Below are 6,000 nucleotides of genomic sequence, written 5' to 3'. Positions count from 1 at the left end.
AGGTCTGGATTTTGTCAATCCCCAAATTGTTTTAGTCTTGTCTGTGTTATTCAGTAAATCACTTTATGTGCATTTAAGTAGTTTTGAAATGATACAGTTTAATCTGATGTTATTTTTAGCTGCACAGCTTTTCTTTCTGTGCTTTGTTCTTATTTTCATCTTTCTGGAATTTAACACTAGGGAGACTTTCACTTTTACAAACTCAGAGCAGTGTCTCTGTGGTTCCTAGTTTGTTTCCCTGATTTCTAGTCTTCTAGTTTTGGTGTCCTCTACATTCACTGCTCTCTCTCCCAGGGTCTACTGTCAAGGAAAGGATACAACCCTGGTACGGTGTGACTTAAGTCTGTGTACCTGTTACTTCTTGATCAGCTGATGAGTTTTAGACACCTTTTAATGATGCTTTTTCAAAGCTCACTAAATCAAACTAAGCAGAATCCTACTTCTTATTTCATATCAGCATCGTGTCTTTAAGTGTGATGCTTTTAATAGCAGTGACTGCTATTACATGAATCATACCATATGGCAATTTTATGTATGATTTTTTTTTATATGCTAAGCAAGGACCTTCTTAAAGAATCATAACTGTTAGGTCAAGAATAATTACAAAAAACATTCACAAATTGGTTGCTCTCTGCTTTCCCACCTATTGCCATTCAATAAAATTTTAATGAATTTAATACAGATCATCAAGTGATAAAAGCTCCATAGTATGCCTTCCACAGATTTTATGATGCTATTTGAATGGCTGGTTGTCACTTCTTTTTTTGTTTGTTTTTATTTTACAAGACAGGGTTTCTCTGTGTAGCCCTGGATGTCCTAAAACTCACTATGTAGACAGGGCTGTCTTTGAATTCAAAGAGATCTGCCTGACTCTGCCTTTCACGTGCTGAAATAAAAGATTGTGTACCACCACTGCCCAGCTAAGTGTCACTTCTTAAATGTTAGAGTAACTTTTCACTTTCTATTCCAAACCTAAATTGCCAGAAATTTAGTCCTTTATCTAAGGAATCTTGGATGTCTATTGATATGCCTTTAAAACAGCTCTATTATGGACAAAATAATAATAGCTAACATACATTGAGCATGTATCATGATGCAAGTACTTTTCAAATATTGTATGAATTAATTCTCTCAATAATGTACAGTAGAGCTACCGTTTCATTCCCATGAGATATCAAGGGTTTATTTAAAGCTATACAATTAGTAATTGGTAGAGCTAAAATGTGGATTTAGAAAATCTGTTGGTGAAAAACATTCTTTTAAAGTCCAGACATACCAACATTGAGGCAAACCACCCTTAGTTTTTAAGATCTCTCTAGCTGGGTACTGTTGCCACCACACCCATTCTGGCCTAACCCAACCAAGAAATCTCTCCTGGTGTTTTGTAGATTCCTGGTCCCACATTGTTGAATATGCTTACCCCAGAAAGGAGTCTCCAAGAACCTAAGCTGCATGTTTGCATATGCAAATTGTCAATTTTCTTTCTAGCATTCTTTAAATTATTTGCCTCAATGTTTGATGCTGTCTTAAGAAATTAGCACAGGAATGATGATTATATTCATTGCCACTAGCTATAATGCATCAGACTCCTACAGTGCAGCTTGAGGGACTTTGTAGATTTTCTTCTTCCCATTAATATTTAAGCTTGAGCTAAGGCAGACAAAACTGAATACATAACAAATAACCATCAAGGTTACTCTTTATGGGTCAAGCATAATGACAGCCTCAATTATTGTGATCCATTGCAATGGAGGCAATGGATTTTACTAAAAAACTATGCTGTTCTTCCTCCAGCTTTCTGCTTTTTAAGCATTAACAAATTAAATTTGGAATACTATTCAGCAATTGGCAAATGGGTAGAGTTGAGTTTTAGTTTTTGCTATTTTTTTCAGATCCATAATAAACCTTTTATTTACATTCACTGGACATCTTCCATCTGCCAGACCCTGGGCTGTATTATCTACAATGATAACTTTACCCATTCTCCATAAGCATCTGTGATGTAGGATTGATTGCTCTCCACAGTTTATGGCCAAAGAAACTGAAGCTGGTAAGTGTAAGGCTACTAGGTTTCATACCAAGGCAATCTGGCTCTACAACATGTGCAGATCTTTTATGTGTTATGCAAAGGAGATAAAATGGAGGCAGGGATGGATAAACTAGGACCCCATACCCACTTCAGAAGCTTCAGAATCATTTGGGAGAGATGGACACAGGACCTGACATATAACAAACATTCACTAACTAGACCAGTGAGTTATTAGTGAATGAGGCTATAGGCTGCACTAGTTAAAGACAAAGTCATTCCCTGTCCCCTGCCTATGTTGATATAATAGATATGGAGCAGCCAATAGAACTTCAGGTTGACACTAGGGATATAATCCAGTTGGAACAAGCCTTTCTATTATGCATGAAGCACCAAGTTTGATTCCCAGCACCATATAAACCTGGCATGATGATGCACACCTTGAATTTCAGCAGCTAGAACATGGAGGCAAAGAGACAAGAAATTCAAGCATTAGGACTAATAATCTCCCAGATAGCTCATCTGTATGTTATCATATGAATAAGAAACAAACACTCTAGGTTTTAAGATGTGAAATAAAGGTATCTGATCCTCTGGAGAAGATCCTGGACCCTTGAATCCACTTGAACATATCCTGTGCTAAACTGAAATAATGCTTGTTTGTTCTGACCTGTTCTTTGGTTGCCCCACATGCTCCAATACCTCATGCATGCCCAGGAGAAGCTAACATTTTATTTGTAGTCTGTGTGATACTCTACCACTTCTTTACTCATCTTGCTTTTTTATTTTCACATTTTTGTTATTACTTATTTTAATATCTCAGAAGTTCTCTGTCACCATTAGACTTCATTACAACAGATGCATCTTCTTTCTTAATGGCAGAGACAGGACAGCATTGTTTGCAAAGATTTTTCCCACCAAGCCAATTTTGCCCTTCTTAATGACCTTCATTTCATTTTTCAGTGCCTCTATTCCTTAAGACTTTTACCTCTTCAAGTGGGAGTTTGCATACATTTAATGTCTTCCAAAATAATGTCAGATATTAAGGATGACAGAGGTTGGTATCCAAATCTTTGGCTGTTATGGTTAGTAGTCAGTGCTGACATGATTGGATTTAGAATCACCTAGGAGACATACCACAGGCTGTTTCTGAGAAGACATTTCCAGAGAAGCTTACCTTAGGAAGGATAACCTATCCTTAGTGTGGGCATGACTCTCTTATGGGCTGGAATTTCTGATTTAAAAAAAAAAAAAAAAAAAAAAAAAACAAGGAGGAAGCCCCTGGGCACCAGAATTCATCTCTTCTGGCTACCTGACTGTGTACACAATGTATTGGTCTCATGTTCCTTATGGTGGCTTCCCCACCACAGTCAAACGACAACTATATTCTCAAATTGTGAGCCTACATTAACTTTTTTTCTTCTTAAAATTTTTGGCAAGCATTTGGTGACAGCAATGAGGAAAGAAATTAATATAATGCTTATGATATAGAATCATATGAATGTGAGGTTTTCTTCTGGTCAACCATGTGCCACTTATTGAGGTTCTTAAGGGAACAGTACAAAGAAGAACATGCTAGAAATCACCATACTTTATCTGGGATGACAAAGCAACCTGTTCACTAGAGCATTTCTGGACTTTGGTTGGAAATAAACCTAAGAACTTGGAGGAAACATGAGGCAATCTGGATTTTTTACTTAGGTTCATGCTCAAAATTCAGAAAGTACATTCATGACAGTGACCAAAGGGTTAGTCATTGAAGAGATCAACACAATACAGGCTATCCTATGATAAAAGATGGTTCTTGAATCCCATGCCAGGATCTCTTTTGTTGTGTGTTGCTCTGCTTTAGAGAGTATAGCACACCATTTTTTTCCTCAGAAAGAGCAACCTAAGTGGGGGGATGGGAGAATGGTCATCTTTCTATCTCCCTCACTTTGGATGCAATTTTCAAGTTTAATATCACTTGATTTTGACAATTCTTTAACATAGGTATTGTTATTATTTGTACTGAGGAGTTGAGCACATACCTTTAGCATTAAAGACAGAAGTGAAGAAGATGCAAGAACCATCAAACCAGGACAGTCAAACTCCAGCTCCTCAAGCTCCCAAGGAAGATATACTATCCTGACGGTCTTCAGGTATCACAGAAAGAGATAGACAGCAGTATTCCCAGAGGGTAGATAAAAAGCTTTGAAAGAGTTGGCTTTGTTCAAATAGGTCAATTCCTAAGAATAGGAAGGTCAAAACAGGCTAGGTTTCTGTCCCCCTGCTTTAGAAAAATAACCAAAACTTTGCAATAGGAACAAATGTATGTTTAGGATATTGAATTGAGTTAGCTATACTCCCAAACCCTTTAATTTTAGGGCATCTTGGAATCTCCATCTTAGATGGAAACCACTCTTCCTGAGGATGTTTTTATTATAATTTTTGTTTCTGTTTTTCTTCTCTTAAGTTTTCAGATATAAATGCTAAGTGCTAGATGTACATTTGCTGGATAGAATTCATGTCAGGACATGTCATATTATCCCTTGTCAGGACATGGGATAAAACTTGGGAATATCTGACTCCACTTCCATCTCTATAATTCGACAGCATTATTTCTTTATGCTTCCATGCCCACATCTGCTTTTTGTGAGGGTGCCCTTAGTTTAGTATATTCTCTCAAATGGTAACAAAGACATGACAGCTTTTGGGTTTGCACTGACTTCCAATCACTTAATCTTTGCAAAAACTCTGTTTTCATAAACCTAAGAATAATATGGAATGACCATGAAGTTGTGTGCATATATGCCTGTGTGTTTATATGTTTACTTAGAAAAAACCAAAAGCTAAATAACCTCCTGTGTACAGGATACTTACTGCTTTAGGGCACAATCTGTTACAGAACAGTTCAAACTGTTGCTAAGGCATCTATTGTCATAATACTTTCCAAGGCAGCCATGCTCTGGCTCATTCTGCATCTGTGAGAATGGTGATTTATTGCTAATACTAATAATCTTCCTTGAAAGCCATAGGGCAGCTAAGTCAAACATGTTTGAAGAGAATCTATCATTTTCTGTTGTTTGTTGTGGCTGATTAGGAAAACATGTTATTTTGTGGATAAGTATCCTTAGAAGTGAATGAACATCCTTAGTTAGTCAACTAAAGAAGCAATGTTTACATAGGCCTCTCTTATTTTAAATCCCTGTCATTTATTCTTCTACTTTCATTTCTGAGGATAGTAATATTTGAGGGATGACATCGTAGACATCATCATCATTACTACAAAGTTTTATTGATAATGACTAATCTCAGAGCCTTTAACTTTAAAAATGGGGGATATAGAAATTGGAGACCCTACATACACAGAAATCTAACTCTTTTCTTTAAAGAGGAAAGAACTTGGAAATGTTTCTGCTATCTTTTAACAACTTCTTGACAGAATACTACTTGTAGTAACACTAGGAGGGATTGACATTGATTGGGACACTGGAACCACCAGGCTGGACCACTGCTTTGAAATTCAGATGTTCTGATGATCAGTTGTGAATGAAGGTAGGGTGTCCCCAGGCAGCTGTGCTCAAGCTACTCAAGTTTCGCCCTCATTCAACTGTCACCCAGACTGATCCCAAGGTGAGGATTGGGCATGGGGATAGGTAATTAGGAAAATTTATTTCTGTATCAGGCCACCAAAAATTCATCCGATTTTTATTTTTCTTTGTGCTTTCTTCCTTTATCACATTAAATACTGCCTTCACCTCTCGATGCACAATAAGGTAAATGTGAATGGTAACAGCTCCCAGAGGTAATTGGTCTTCATTAGATGTAAACTGTCTGTCAAACAAATACTGTTCTAAATTGAGGACATTAGTTATCCCATGGGAAGGATGTTGATATGTATGAAAACAGTCTGAAAAGATAAGAGAGTGCTTTATCCTGCCTCTGTCTATAAGGGTAGCACAACCATTATCAGTGAAATATGAAGCCTTATA

The sequence above is a fragment of the Onychomys torridus genome, chromosome 18 (genome assembly GCF_903995425.1).
Source record: "Onychomys torridus chromosome 18, mOncTor1.1, whole genome shotgun sequence".
Taxonomy (NCBI): Eukaryota; Metazoa; Chordata; class Mammalia; order Rodentia; family Cricetidae; genus Onychomys; species Onychomys torridus.
The sequence above is the reverse complement of the archived record's forward strand: the minus strand, read 5'-3'. Positions refer to the sequence as shown.